Genomic DNA, 16,156 nt, shown 5'->3' with positions numbered 1-16,156 from the left:
AAAAAAAAAAAAAAAAGAAAATTAAGAACTCGATATTGGTGGTGATTGCAAAACACTACATGCCACTGAATAGTACAGTTTAAAATATTTAAAATGTTAAACTTTGTTATGAGAAGTGTATCTCAATTTTTTTTTTTTAACATAAGCTAGGCATCTATGCAGGCATAGCAGGAGGAGGATAGGCAGGCTGTGGTTTTATAGGATGTCTGTCAATACCCCAGGAATCACATGGACCAGAAAGGAAGATGCTTTTCCTCTGGGTATACTCTGAAACTTCAGACATGAAGTGGCTATAGGAGGAAAAACTGGTTCCCTAAAAGAATGCAGACTATGATCCCACTTATTTTGTTAAAAAGAAAAAGAAAAAGTAATACACACATACACCTGGAGGAAAAGTTTTCCAAGGAAAAAGAATGCTATAGAGGCTGGGTGTGGTGGTTCACACCTGTAATCCCAGCACTTCAGGAGGCTGAGGCAGGTGGATCACTTGAGGCCAGGAGTTTGAGACCAGCGTGGCCAGCATAGCGAAACAAAAATTAGCTGGGCGTGGTGGCTCGCACCTGTAATCCCAGCTACTTGGGAGGCTGATGCAGGAGGATCATTCGAACCCGGGAGGTGGAGGCTGCAGTGAGCTGAGATCATGTCACTGCACTCCAGTCTGGTCAACAGAGCAAGAATCCTTCTCAAAAAAATAAAAATTAAAAAAAAAAAAAGCTATAAATAGTTGTCCCTGAGTGATGTCATTAGGGAATTTTTCGTCCTTTTGCTACTCTCCATTTTCTAACGTTTCAAGAACAAATGCAGGTTGCTTATTGAAAAAAACTAATTTCCAAAAAAGGAACCCAGTTGCCAGGAAACAGCCCCCACTGACTGGTCTGCATTACCCATTAACAACGAATTCCGGTCACTCATAATTCCGTAACACCTTTCCATTTCCAAAACATGTTTCCCACATACATCACACACTTTATGCTCAGAAAAGGTCCATGCAGCCACGATTCTTCCAGCTGAGTTATGCAGACAGGGAAACTGAGACCAGGAGGACAGGAGGCTTGCCTAAGGTTGCACCCCTAACCCCAATCCTGGCTCAGTGGCCTCGCCCTTAGCCTGGCCAAACCCTTTGTTTCTGCTGCTGCCAAGATGGAGCTGAAACGGGGTGAGCTCATGGGCAGAAGGAGGCTTTAGGGAGTGTTACTGGATCTAGCACATAACTATACAGGGTGCCCAGTTAATCTGAATTGCAGAGAAGTAGCAAATGCCTGCTTGTCATTTGTATAGGTGTGTCCCAAATGCTGCAGATTTGTAATTTGTCCCTAGTACTGCGCAAGACATACACCAAACAATCATTTGCTATTTCTTTGGAATTCAAACGTAACTAGGCATCCTGGGTTCCATCTGGCAGTGCTCCCTGTGAGAGCTGCCTCTGGCCAGGACAGGACATCCGAGTCAGCAGGCGGCCTGGCTCCACGTCCAAGGGCAGTCCCTGGTCACCGTCTGTGGGTGATGGTACCTGCAGCCAGTGGCTCAGGTGGAGGCCCAGGTGAGCTTCCCAAGCCCTGTGATTAATGGGTCAACCCTTCCTCTTGGGGCATGAGAGACCATCCCAGAACAGGCTGGGTAACATGGCAGAAGATGAAGAAGGCCTCCATCTTCACCAGGCCAGGAGAAGCAGCCCAGCTGGATGGCAGGTGGGGACTTTCCCGCCTGCCCAGAGTGAGGCCCCGGTTATCTGCTTCAGGGCAGGGGCCCTGTAAACCGTAGGAAGAGCGTGTTCTCAGGATGGGAGGCCTGATCCACTTAATAATGACACACAGGCGTCCTCTTGGCCACAGGGATTGTGCTGTGTGACTGTGTTTGTATTTAACAAAACATATCCAGGTCACAGCAACTGGCATCTGATGCAGAATGAAACCCCAATAGAGGAGGAGGAGGAAGAGAGAAGTAAGGGCGGGGAAGGGGAGGAGGAAAGGAGAAGAAGGGGGAGGAATGGGAGGATGAAGAGGGAAGGAGGCAGAGGGGAGGAGGAGGGGGAGGAAGGAGGCAGAGGAGAGGAGGAAGGGGAGGAGGGAGGAAAGGAGGAAGGGGAGAGGAGGAGAGAGACGAGGGGAAAAGGAAGCGGGGGAGAGGGAGGATGGGGAAAGAGAGAGGGAGGAGGGGAGGGGGAAGGAGCATGGAGAGAGGGAGGAGTGGACAGGGGAAGAGGGAGGAGGGGGAGAGTGAGGGGGAAGGAGCAGGGGAGGAGGAGGGAGAGAAGGAGGGGGAGGGGGACAGGAGAGGGGAAGGGAGACGAGGAAAGAGGAGGGAGAGGAGGAAAGAGGAGGGGGAGGAGGAGGAGGAGTTGGTGGGGAGGAGGAAGATAGTGATGGGAACGCAAGCTGAGTACCCACTGGGCACTGGGCCCTGGAATGTAAAAGCACTTTTACATCCACCATCTCGTTTTATCCTTACAACAATCCAGCTGTTTTACAGATTGGGCAACTGAAGCCCAGACAGGTAAAGTAAGATGCCTGGAATCACACAGCAAGAAGGTGACTAGGGGTGAAATTTGTGCCAGGCCTGGCTGATGCCTGAAGTTGTCAGGCAGTTTTCTCACCCTCTCAGGTGGTGTGTCCCGGGAACCAGGCACCATCTCAGGAGCTAGAACTGGGGTAACAAGATGGGGACCCCTTCCCCTGGAGTTTACATTCTGGTTAGCAGCAGGGCAGGACAAATGCATAATAAACAAATACTCTGTGACCTTGGGGTCATCTACTGGCACTTTCTCTTCCTTGTAGCCTCCAGGAAACACATGTCTTCATAACACTGAAGAATTTCATTCTTTGAGCTCCATTCCACAACCCAGTAGGGGTGTGGGGAGGGGCTGGGCAATGGAGTGTGGGTGGAGTATGAGTCATAGAATTATAGTCGCCTAACGAACAGTCACAGTCACATAGGCCACCGGACTCCACTCTCCCAGCAACCCTATGAGGGAAATATTATCATCTCTGCTTTACAGACTTAGCAATAGAAGCCCAGAGAGGTCAGGCAGGTTGTCAAAGGTCACACAACCAGCACATGGCAGCAGTAGGATTTGAACCCAAGCTGTCTGGCTCTGCGTCCATGCTCAGTCCCCATGCTGTGGAGAGCTTCTAGAGCTTAGAGCTTTCTAGATGGCCCAGATCTGTGACTTTTCGGCCACAAAACCTAAGAGCCTTCCCTTCCAAAACAGTATCCTACAGAGCCCAACTCAGAACAGAAACAAGCACTTAAGGTGAGGCAACTCACTGCCCTCCGCAGTCTGAAGGAGGGCCGTCTGCCCGTTTTCCCCGCTCCAGCCCCGTCATTTTATAGCTGAGGCCCAGAAAGGGGCTGGGGATCTAAAGGCCCCACAGCCAGGCTGGAAATGGGACAAAACCCAGCATGCTTTTTTGCTTTCTTTGTTCTTGGTAGAGACAGGGTCTTGCGTAGTCACCCAGGCTGGAGTGCAGTGGCTCTATCATAGCTCCCTGCAGCCTCTGCCTCCTGGGCACAGCAATCCTCCCGCCTCAGCCACCTGAGTAGCTGGGACTACAGGCATGCGCCACCATGCCAGGCTAATTTTTTATTTTTTGTAGAGATGGGTTTCCTAGGCTAATCTTAAACTTAATCCTAGGCTCAAGTGATCCTCCTGCCTCAGCCTCCCAAGGTGCTGGAATTACAGGCATGAACCTCTGTGCTCAGCCAAAACCCCAGCACTCTTGGGTCTCCATGCAGGTTCCTCCCCTTTCTTGGGGCACCCACTGAAGCCCCGCTGTCTCTCCAGGGGCTGAGCCCTTTTTTGCCCCAGACAACACCAAGCTAAGATGCCACTCTCCTACTCGGCTTGCAAAAGGAGTTCTTTGTCGGAGTTTTCTCCCAGATGCACCATGGTTGGGCTGTTTCTGTATTTCCTGATATTTGAACCTCCATGTCAGTGTTTGTCCATCATCTGAGGCGCCTGGCACGAGCTACGGTGGCTCAAGGAACATTTCTCTTCCTGAGGCCAGAAGGGGAAGCGCAGGTAGGAAGCCGTGCCTGTGGGTGCTGGGAAGCCACAGGTTGCTCAACCTCCCGAGGGGGTAACCAGGGCTTACGGTGCAGCCAGGCCCCCTTTGGTTTTAGGAAATGGTGAGAGAAGCGGTGATGATGATGGCGGTTTTGAAAGTTCCCTCTGGTGTCTTTCACAGCGGCCACAGGACCTGAGCCAGCCCCTCCCTTCCAGAACCTCTGTTTTAGTTCTCTCAGCTGCCCTACCCCCTCCCCATGGCCATGAAGCCTCCTGAGAACTCCAGAGCCCTGTGTTACCCTAAGCCTTGTCTCTTCTCTGCCCCTCACCTCCAAAACATCCTCCACTCTGCTCACTCCGCTCCAGCCACACTGACCTCCTCCCAGCTGTTTCAGCACCGTCCCGCCTCAGGGCCTTTGCATGGCCGCTCCTCCTGCCTGGACTGCAGGCATCCCAGGTGTCTATGTGGCCCGCTCCTTCCTTCAAACCTGTGCTCAAACACCACGGACCACTCTATCTGAGGTTATGCTCCCCTCCCTGACCCTCGTGAAACACCACCACCCTGTTACCTTTTTCTGTTGCACTACCATCTCCTTTTTAATTTTTTCATTTTTTATATTTAGAGACAGGTCTCACTCTGCCCGCCAGGCTGGAGTGCGGTGGCGTGATCATATAGCTCACTGCAGCCTCAAACTGCTAGGCTCAAGCAATCCTCCCACCTCGGCCTCCCGAGTAGTTGGGACTACAGGTGCCAGCCACCATGCCCGGCTCGTTTTCCTATTTTTTATTTTTGTAGTGATGGGGTCTCTCTGTGTTGCCCAGGCTGGTCTGGAACTCCTGGCCTCAAGCACTGGGATGACACGTGCCAGCCACTGCACTAGGCCACATTTACCACCTCCTAAATAACTACATCATGGTTGTTATTCCACATCTGTCTCTCCAGCTAGAAGGTCCCTGCTGGGAGGCTAAAGCTTGTGTGTTAGTCACTGCTGTGTCCCAGATGTCTGGCATAGGCCCGAAAGAGTGGCAGGAGGCAGCCAAATGCCTAGGCAGATGGGGCGGGTCCCCGGTGAAACCCCGCCTCCAAGCAGGAGACAGTTTAAAACCCGAAAGCCAAGCTAGAATTTAAATCCTCGGACTGGACTGGGAGCTTGTCTTCCCGTTTGGCATGCTTTCCTCTAATTGGCCCCCACCCTTCACCTATTTGACATATACCTACCCTTTCCTAATTGGTTTTCTACACTGTCGTGCCCACCTTTGAATGGTGTCTTCACTTTAACGTTTTTGGCATACTCACAAACCAGTCAGCCCACACTCCCCATTCTGAGTCCGTAAGAGACCCCAGACCCAGCCACAGGGGGAGAACTTTCCCGCCTTCAGGTAGGGGGACAACCGTGTGTCCCCTCTCTGCTGAAAGCAGTTTTTATCACTCAATAAAATTATTCTCCACCCTCCTCCTCCAATGTCCCGCATATCCTCATTCTTCTTGGGCGTGGTACAAGAGCTCGGGAACTGCCAAACATGGATACAAGCTATAACACAAGCAAACCGGGGCATGCCAGTGTGACTGAGTGAGGCCTGAGCAGGGTATCGCCTACTGGGGGTCCCTGGTTTGCAAAGTAACTGAGAAGAAACATCCTGCATCACCGGCACATGAATAAGCGAATAAAGAGAGGGCAATATGGACAGGAATGGAATGGGGAGAATCCTGATTGTCCATCCCCCCACCCTCACTCCCCCTTTTGCACCTGCCTCCAAACACAGGCGGCCCTCCAGACCGCATCCTGGGAATGTCACTCAGAGGCCTCAACGTCTGGAGGGTTTCCACAAATCAGACCAATAAAACCGCCTCCCCTTCCCACCTCCCCACCCTTCTGAGACAGAGGTCATTCCCCCACCCAACCCCACCCCACTGGCCTCCCTCCTCCATCCTGAACACCTTCTTGGGCCACCACAGTTAGACCCTGAAATGTAGAGGAAACATTTGGGAAATCCCTGAGGGAAGGGGGGCTCTCGAATTTTCTTCTCTCTCTCGGCCACACAGAGCCAGGGTAAGGTTAGCTGCTTGACCCAACCTCTTTCTGAAACAAGAATATCCTCTTTCGCCGGGCACGGTGGCTCACGCCTGTAATCCCAGCACTTTGGGAGGCTGAGGCGGGCGGATCACAAGGTCAGGAGATCGAGACCAGGGTGAAACCCCGTCTCTACTAAAAATATAAAAAAAAAATTAGCCGGGCGCGGTAGCGGGCACCTGTAGTCCCAGCTACTCAGGAGGCTGAGGCAGGAGAGTGGCGTGAACCCAGGAGGTGAAGCTTGCAGTGAGCCGAGATCGCGCCACTGCACTCCAGCCTGGGAGACACAGCAAGACTCCATCTCAAAAAAAAAAAAAAAAAAAAAATCGTGACTGGTTCCTACATGCAAACATAGTAGCAGACGCTTTTGTTTATTTATTAACTTTTTTGAGACAGGGTCTCGCTCTGTCACTCAGGCTGGAGTGCAGTGGTGTGATCATAGCTCACTGCAGCCTCTACTACCCGGGCTCAATCAATCCTCCCCTGCCTCAGTCTCCCCAGCAGCTAGGACTACAGGCACCCGGCTAATTTTTGTATTTTTTGCAGAGACGGGGTTTTACCATGTTGCCCAGACTGGTCTCAAATTCCTGGACTGAAGTAATCCGCCTGCCTAGGCCTCCCATGTTCTTGGGATTACGGACGTGAGCCACCCTGCCTGGCCGGTGCTTGCTTTGGAGTCCAGAAATTCCATGCTGGGAATCTACCACATGGATGCTCTTGTTCCTGTGCCTGGATGGAATGTCCCACACGACCTTAACGGTGACAGCCCCAGCGTGGAAACAATGCAAATGACTCAAGAAGGAGTTGAACAAATACCTCCAGAAAAACCACTCAATAAGATAACTCTGCCCACTGGGGCCGGTTGCAGGGTCTCAGCCTGTCATCTCAGAACTTTGGGAGGTCGAGGCGGACGGATTGCCTGAGCTGAGGAGTTCGAGACCAGCCAACATAGTGAAACCCTGTCTCTACTAAAAATACAAAAAATTAGCTGGGTGTGGTGACGCATACCTGCAGTCCCAGCTACTTAGGAGGCTGAGTCAAGAAGTGCTTGAGCCCAGGAGGTGGAGGTTACAGTGAGCTGAGATCGCACCACTGCACTCCAGCCTGGGTGATAGAGTGAGACCCTGTCTCAAAAATAAATAAATAAATAAATAAATAAATAAATAAATAAATAAATGAAAATAAAAAATGAGATATTCTGTCACTGTTAAGAAGGAAGGAAGAGCCCTACGCAGGCTGTTATGGAAATGTTATGGAAAGCAGGCTGCTAAATTCTTCAATGTGAGATCCAAGCTGTAGGACAGGGAGTCGTGAATAGCTGGTCTCGTGTGCCACCATCTACAGTAGTTGTCTGTCTGCAGGTTACATCTGCAGTGGGGCATGAAATCATTTGATTGGTTTATGACCAGCCACCTTTCTTTGTAAATAAAATGTAATTGAATGGAACAGAATAGACTACACAACTCCAGATGGGCACTCCATGTCACAAGTATGGTTGAGTCACACTTGTGTTTTATTTATATACGAGTGCCCACGTGTACCGGGTTGTAAGATCTATTGTTCACTGTGGCTTCTTGCAAAAAAAAAAAAAAAAAAAATTGCAAAGACTTAAAATGGAACCTCTCTAAAAGAAAGAACACAGATGGGATTCAGTGACTGACTAACGCCTATAATCTCAGAGCTCTGAGAGGCCAAGGTGGGAGGATTGCTTGAGGCCAGGAGTCCCAGAGCAGCCTGGGCAAACCAACGAGACCCCATCTCTACAAAAAAATAATAAAAAATTAGCAGGGTATGATTGATGCCTGTAGTCCCAAGCTACTTGGGAGGCTGAGGTGAGAGGATCCCTTGAACCCAGGAGTCCGAGGCTGCAGTGAGCTATGATCACACCATTGCACTCCAGCCTGGGCGATCTAGAAAATAAAACAGAACACATTGAAAACAAACAGTAAAGGGTGCCTCCCTCTGAAGAGCAGGAGGGGGTTGCCAGGAACTTTATTTTATACAGTTCTGTACTACTTGTGTGTTTCTTTTTAAACAATCAGCATGTATTGCTTTTGCAATAAAATAAAGACCTTTAACAATCTTTTAGAAAAAATAAACTTCCCTGCCTCCATCCCCAGGACGGGGGCGGTGCTGTTTGAGCTGTCAGCAGGCTTTTGAGGTGAAAAAAACCAAATCCCTGCCCCAGGGGCTCTGCCCCACAAGGGGTTTCAAGGGCCTCCCTGGTTGTTTTCCACACGTCCTTCTCTTCCCCTCCAGAAATCCAGGGGAACATCCAAAAAGGAAACACGCCTTGAGATGTCAGTCTTCATTTTCCAAAATGGAACAGGCGCTCCAGTTTTAGCCTGGGAATGGCTGGAAACGCCCTGGGGGACACAGCTGCCTGGCAGGGTTTCCTAGCAGACAGAGCAATGTGGCAGTATCGGAAATGGTTCAGAAAATCCGCAGCCCCCATCCCAACCCAGCCATCTCAGCAGGCATGCAATTGTGCTTCCAGCTTAGCTGACAAAGAGCTCTCAGAACTCCTTCTTACAAATGCAGATTTAAGAATCCACTAGAGGCTGGGTGTGGTGACTCATCCCTGTAACTCCAGCACTTTGGGAGGCTGAGGCAGGAGGATTGCTTGAACCCAGGAGTTTGAGACCAGCTTCGACAACATAGTGAGACCCTGGCGGGGTAGGTGGTGATGTGAAATTTCAGTTCTGTGTGTTTATTGTTCTAAATCAGTCAAACCCATTCGTGCCTGCTCTAAAATGTGGAATATGCTTGGTGGATTTTAACTTGGAAGTACATTCACTGAAGGGAAAGAAATTCCTGAGACTTGACCTCTCATGAGCCCCTGTGAACCAAGTATTTCATATATCATTAGTTCATTTAATCTTCATTACAATCCAATTAATTTCATAGTTCTGTATCATAAATATTGTTTACATAGCAAAGGGAATTTATTTGCTCATATAGTTGGAAAGCCCATGGTAAGGACTTCAGGCATGGCTGGATCCAGGAGCACAAACAACTTCATCAAGAATCTCTCTCTCGGCCAGGTGTGATGGCTCACGCTTGTAATCCCAGCACTTCAGGAGGCCAAGGCAGGAGGATTGCTTGAGCCCAGGAGTTCAAGACCAGTCCGGGCAACACAGGAAGACTCTGTCTCTCTTCAAAAAAAAAAAAAAGAATCTACTAGGTGGTGGCCACAGTTGTGTCAACTGGATGGTTCCCTATTATACAATATCACTGCAATAGATATTGCTGGGCACATGGCTTTTCTTTCTTTTTTTTTTTTAGGGTTATTTCCTTTGGGCAAATTCCCAGAAGTGTGATTACTGACGAGAAAAGTGTGGACATTTCCAGGCCCCTGAAACACTGCGTCAAACTGCTTCCTGAAAAGGCTGGGACCCACCCACGCCTGTTGAAGGAACTGCCTGCTCAGTGTGATGAAGCCACTGCCACCTCGGTCATCTTTGGATGTGAAACATCTGTTCTCCTGTGTCAGGAAGTTGGAGCAACGCAGGAAAGAACGGAACTTCCTTTACTACTCCAGGAATCAGCCAGGACCACCGTTGGACGTGGGACACTCGAATGGATCCGTCACAAATGTACAGGCCCTCGGGGCTCCCGGGAACAAGAGTATGTTCTCTCTCTGTCTCTCTCTCAATCTCCACTGTGCAAACAGGGAGCCGGAGCTCTCAGCATTCTCCCAGCCAGCTCTTAGCATCCCCGTAACCAGCTCTCAGCATCCCCGCAACCAGCTCTGGATGGAGGATGGGCTGAATTACACACTGTGGACTTCACCAGTAGGGCTGTGACAGGTGGCTGTGTCCCTGTGGGGAATGTGTCCCCTAGTATTCGATGGGGGAGACGCCATGCAGGTCTGGCTCTGTCTTCAGAGACCCTCATGAGGCCCGGGGTTCCTCCCATGCGGGATCCTGTGCACCTCCTGGAGGACTGGGAAGAGGGAAAGGAGCGCAGCCAGTACTGCCCTGGGCTCTCTTCACAGTGTGGGGGACCCCTTCCCAGCCCCGTGTCTCTCTCTGCAGCACAGAGCCGCACAGATTGGAGACTCCTATGCAGGGGCCGCAAAGAAGGAAGGGAAGAAAAGGAGAAAAAAGGGAGGGAAACAGAGAAAGGAAAAGAAAATGAATTGAGATGGGACAAGGGGTGAGAAGAGGGGAGGAAGTGAGAAAAAGAAAGCAGCAGCCAGCCGGGCGTGGAGGCCAAGGCAGGAGGATTGCTGGAGGCCAAGAGTTCGAGGCTACAGAGAGCTATGATTGCACCACTGCACTCCAGCCTGGGCGAAAGAGTGAGACCCTGTCGCTAAGAGAAAGAGAAACAAGAGAGTTACCGTGAGAACCCTGAGCGCTTCCCACACTACAAATGTCATTCTCACAACCGCACCCCGAGGCAGGTTCCACTGTTCCCACTGGAAACTCATCAATAGCTGCCTCTTTAGGATCAAGACTAAACTCTCCCATAGCCTGCGCACAGCCTGGTCTCCTGGGAGACCAGGTCCCCATTCTTCCTTCAAAGTGTTGCACACACAGGATTTGTGATTATTGATTTAGTTGAGGGATCCTTTTTTGTTAAACGTGTTGTGGGCTATTGCTGTCATACACAGAGTAGGCATGATAGTCTGAAGACACTGACCTGTACACCCTACTCACCATCTGCTCTATCTGATGCCATCTGTCCCACATGGGTCCCTCTGCCCCTGGATTTTTTTTGATTCTTACTTTTTAATTTTTTGAGACAAGGTCTGGCTGTATCACCCAGGCAGGAGTGCAGTAGTATGATCTTGGCTCACTGCAACCTCCACCTCCTAGATTCAAGCCATCTGCCCCCCTCAGCCTCCCGAGTAGCTGGGACTACAGGTATGCACCACCATGCCCAGCTAATTTTTGTATTTTTTGTAGAGACGAGGTTTTGCCTTGTTGCCCGGGCTGGTCTCAAACTCCTGATCGCAAGTGATCCACCTGCCTTGGCCTCCCAAAGTGCTAGGATTACAGGCATGAGACACCTCACCCGGCCAGAAAAGTTCCTGAAGGAAATTGAAAGTACACATGTGAAAAAATAAAAAAGAAAGAAAGAAAGTACACACGTGAAGAAGAAAGTGAAACAGGCTTACTGCTGATATTAATTTTATATGCACTGGAAAACCAAAGAATTTCTGCAACTTGCTTTCTTGCAATTTTTGCTTTATTGTGGTGGTCTGGAACCAAAACCATGGTATCTCTGAGGTATGCCTGTAACCGCAAAACTACAACATGCCCAGGCTGGAGTGCAGTGGCGCGATCTCGGCTCACTACAACCTCCGCCTCCCGGGTTCAGTCGAATCTCCTGCCTCAGCCTCCCAAGTAGCTGGGACTACACGCACCCGCCACCACGACCAGCTAATTTTTTTTTTTTTTTGTATTTTTAGTAGAGATGGGGTTTCGCCATGTTGACCAGACTGGTTTCAAACTCCTGACCTCAGGTGATCCACCTGCCTCAGCCTCCCGGAGCGCTGGGATTACAAGCGTGAGCCACTGCGCCCGGCCTACTTCACTATTCCTGCCCTATAGTATGGATGAGGAAACTGAGTTCAGAGAGGTTTCAAGAATGGCCCAAGGTCACACCACCATTTGGGAGTAAATTCACATCCTCACCCCAGCCAGTTTGACTCCAGAGCCCCGGCTTCCATTGCTGTTCTGAACTGCCTGCAGTGTGGACCATGCTTTCTCTTCTGAAGTTGGGAAAGTAAACCCCCACACTCAGGGCAGGTGACCGATGTATAGCCGGCTTGCCAAGCTGGCCTCAGCCTTGTATCACAGGCCTGGATCAGAGGATGCAATGTGATACTCACTATCATATTCCCTGCAGAGCTGTGTTGACAACAGTGCTGTCTGCTCCAGCACATTGCCTTGGTCCCTGTATGAGGGCCTGTAGGAGAAAACTCCTTCACACCTAAGAAGGCTGGACTTCCCTTAAGCTCTTAATTTATTTTCAACTTTGGGTCAGTGAGAATCTTGAAATTAATTTTTTCTCTTTTTGCTCTGGCCACTAGGAAGCTCAGAGCCAAACGTATGTCCCACTTCTGAAAGTAGTGCACTTTAATTTGGGTATCATTCCTGGAAAAAAAAAAGTTCCTTCCTTCTTATTGTTTTCTACCTCAACGTCCTCATTTTAAAAATCCTGTTGTTTTTTTGGTATCTTTGTAAGTTACCTCGAATCCATCTGGGAAAAAGGCAAGAGTTGTGAATGCAAAAAAAATTTAATAAATACATGCACACATGAAAAATGAATGAATAACAATAACATCACTAGACCAGGGTTCATCAGCCTCGGCACTATCAATATTTGGGGCCAGGTCATTCATTGCTACGGGAGCTTTCCTGTGCATCATGGAAGGTTTTGCAACATCCCTGACCTCTTTCTAGAAACCAGTAGCACTCCTCCCGGCATCATGACTTCCAAAGATGTCTCCAGAAGACATCTCCAGATTTGTGCCCTAGGACCAAATTCCCTCCCAGTTGAGAACCCCTGTCCCAGCTCCCTGAAGGCAGAATCATTATGGTTTTACAACAGTAAATCCCCTCAGGCATGAAGCTGGCACTTAGCAGAAACAGCTGGCTGAAGAAATAAACTAATGCCTGCCCCAATACATCATCCCTTTCCAGGCTTCCAGGACACAGAGCTCTTGCCATCTCGATCCTCCTAGCACCCCCATGGGATCAGAATTAGATCCTTGCATCACAGATAAACCCCACTGGGGTTCAGAAAGGCTGAGCGAGTGGCCCAAGATCACACAGCAAGCACCGCCCAGGATAAAGGATCAAGTGCAGAAAGACTTCCTGCCTCTTGTTACGGTAAGAAGAATGGGGAGCAGTGAGGAAAGGGACGCAGCTGAGTCCTGGGGAACAAGTTGCATTCTACTGGGGGTGGGAAAAGGGGAGGGGAGTTCCCAGGTAGGGAAATCCCAGCATGAGAAAAAGCCTGTAGGCGGGAATTTGAGCAGCTTGCTTAAGAGTTGGGAACTCCCACAAGAACTGAAAACCTAAAAATTCATAGGAAACTCGACACAAATGGTGGGAACACCCCAAATGTCCATCGACAGACAAGTGGATGAGCAAAATCCGGTCTCTCCATACAACGGAGCATTATTCAGTCATCAAAAGGAATACAGCACTGATACAGGCTGCATCATGCATGAACCTTGGAAACAGTACACCGAGAGAGAGAAGCCAGGGGCAAAACGCCCCAGGGGGCCACACACGGTGGCTCACGCCTGTAATCCCAGCACTTTGGGAGGCCGAGGCAGGTGGATCATCTGAAATCAGGAGTTCGAGACCAGCCTGGCCAACAGGGTGAAACCCCGTCTCTACTAAAAATACAAAAATTAGCTGGGTGTGGTGCCGCACACCTCTAGTCTCAGCTACTCGGGAGGCCGAGGCACGAGAATGTCTCAGGAGGCAGAGGTTGCAGTGAGCTGCACTCCAGCCTGGGCAACAGAGTGAGACTGTCTCAAAAAAAAAAACCCATATAGTATACAGTTCCATTGATGTGAAATGTCCAGAACAGGCAAATTCACAGAGACAGAAAGCGGATTCATGGTTGTAGGACTGGGGGAACAAGGGAATAAGACAGCGATGGCTAAAGGGGATGAGGTTTCTTTTGAAGCTGTAGAAAATCTTTTGAAGCTGTAGAAGATGTTTTGAAACTGACAGTGGTTACAGTTGCACAATTCTGTAAACTAAAAGCCTTTGAATAGTATACTTTTTTGTTTGTTTGAGACAGAGTCTCACACACTCTGTCGCCCAAGCTGGAGTGCAGTGTGAGATCTCCGCTCACTGCAACCTCCACCTCCCGGGTTCAAGCGATTCTGCCGCCTCAGCCTCCTGAGTAGCTGGGGTTACAGGGGCCCGCCACCACACCCAGCTAAATTTTTTTTTGTATTTTTAGTAGAGATGGGGTTTCACAATGTTGGCCAGGCTGGTCTTGAACTCCTGACCTCAAGTGATCCACCCGCCTTGGCCTCCCAAAGTGCTGGAATTACAGGTATGAGCCACCAGTGCCTGGCCCGAATGGTATGCTGTAAATGGGTGAATTGTCCAGTATGTGAATTACGTATCCAAAACGCTCCTGGAAAAAAGAAAAAGGGATAAAGGGAGCAAAGGATTCAGGCTGCAGGACTGGCTGTGCCACTTCCTGGCTGCATGACCGTGAGCAAGTTACTTTACCTCCCAGAGCCTCAGCAGCCCCCATCTGCTAGGGCTGACAGGGACATGTGCAGGCAGTGCCTGCCATTCGAGGGACCGTAAACATTCGTTCCTGGCATGCCTCCTTCCTGCCCACTTCTCCCTCACACTCCAGAAGCCTCCAGAATGTCTGCTGCAGGAATGATTTCCTTGAAATCCGAACTGAAAAGACCAGGCTTTCCTGGCCAGTGATGGAAACAAATCTTCACTGTTGTCTAAGCACCAGATGTTGGAATCACACCCCACCTTCTGACTCCAGACCCAGAGGTCCCCGCCTGTCATTCACAGTTTCAAGGCACCAAATGACCCCCACGATTTGCAAAGGATTCCCTATGGCCACCCATCTCTGCAGCCTTCAATCCTCCCCACCCTGGTCCCCACTGTTCCTGATGGCTTTGGGGGGCCTTAGGGAAGCACAGAGAAGCTGGGACTCACCCTGCAAAATAATCCAGCCCAGGAGGACTGGGTGGTGGGGGAACCCCACAAAGAAGCGAGTGTGTGAGCAGCTCTTCCGCACACAATGGCCCCTCAGAAACCTGTTCCAGGGGAAAACAGAGGATCTCTATCGGCAAGGCCTAAGAAAGAAATGTCTGTCTTCTTTCAGGACCTGCCCTCGCAGGCTCCAGGCCAAGAATGTCCGGCGCGGGGTCTCTTAAGCTTCTAAAATTATGCCTAGGTTGGAGGGTTGGTGGGGGTGAGGATCGGGAAAGGATGTGGTGGGAGGGCAGGCAGGATATCTTTCTTCTGGTCCCTCACGCCCCGGCCTGCACGTTGGGCAGTGGGAAGGGAGTGGAGTGGCCCTCCAGCAGATATCAGGTTGGCCCGAGAATCAAAAACTCTGTGCACATGGCTTGGCTGCTCAATTGTCTTCAGATATTGCCACAGTGCCTTCCCAGAGTGCTCAGGTTTTTCCCCGAGCAAGGGAGCAATGGGATGGAGCCATAAATAAGGGGAAAAAAACCATCGCGCAGTGGTCATAATCTAGAAGTGGAAACAGGGCTGCTATGGTGGGTTGTGCAGGTTGTGCACTGCATAAATGCAGGAGGCACTCTTCTGAAGTATGGAGTCATGCTGTATACAACTCAGACAACCATTCAAGGCAACCTGTAATGTAACAGGAGGGGGACCAGCTGGCTTATGGGAGCAAGCCTTCACTCTTGGGTGGGGCTGGGGAAATGTGAATCAGTGGCCAGTTTGTACGTGGAAGACAGAACAAGACCTCACTACAGTGTCAGTCCTAATTGAAATACTTAGGACCCCTCTCTCCCAGCTACCGAAATCAAAGGGGTAGGAGGAGGGAGGAAAAGTCACCCTACCTCCCAGATACGGTTTCCAGAAAAAAGTACAGTACATGGCTAGGCATAGTGGCTCATGTCTCAGCAATTTGGGAGGCTGAAACAGGAGGATCACTTGAGGCCAGGAGTTCAAGACCAGCCTGGGCAACATAGTACGACAAAAAAAAAATTTTTTTTAATTAGCTAGACGTGGTGGCACATCACCTCATTACACTCCAGCCTGGGCAACAGAATGAGACCCTGTCTGCAAAACATATATGTAGGAAGCCTAGTTAAACTCAAATGTTAGAGAAACAGTGAATACTTTTTTAGCATATACTAAATACAGCCTGGGATATACTTATACTAAAAAATCATTTGTTGTTTCTCTGACATTTGAATTTAATCAGGCATCCTGCATTTTTATTTGCTAAATCTAGCAACCTTTCCCCTAGAGGACATCCCTATGACAACACTTTTTATCACCCACCATTGCCTGGAAATGGCTATTAAATTGCAGTCAATTGGGAGCAAATTTCTTCCAAGCATTTTTCCTTTTTTTTTTTTTTTTTTTTA

At 49.7% G+C, this 16,156-nt stretch overlaps 1 protein-coding gene across 2 annotated transcripts in view; it reads right to left on the bottom strand.

The window, feature by feature from the left end:
* The window catches only part of LITAF (lipopolysaccharide-induced TNF factor), a 95,535-nt gene that overhangs the window by 55,354 nt on the left and 24,025 nt on the right, over nt 1-16,156 (bottom strand). The window contains exon 1 of one of the 2 annotated variants that reach the window (XM_011988112.1): nt 3,884-3,996. The exons of the other annotated variant lie outside the window; for it this stretch is intronic. The gene's annotated coding sequence lies outside the window, so the exon portion shown is untranslated. Of the gene's footprint in view, nt 1-3,883; nt 3,997-16,156 lie in introns of those variants that run through there. 2 annotated transcript variants of the gene reach the window in all.

The sequence above is a fragment of the Mandrillus leucophaeus genome, unplaced genomic scaffold (genome assembly GCF_000951045.1).
Source record: "Mandrillus leucophaeus isolate KB7577 unplaced genomic scaffold, Mleu.le_1.0 Scaffold323, whole genome shotgun sequence".
Taxonomy (NCBI): Eukaryota; Metazoa; Chordata; class Mammalia; order Primates; family Cercopithecidae; genus Mandrillus; species Mandrillus leucophaeus.
Note: the sequence above shows the minus strand (reverse complement) of the source record. Positions and strands in the feature narration are given on the sequence as shown.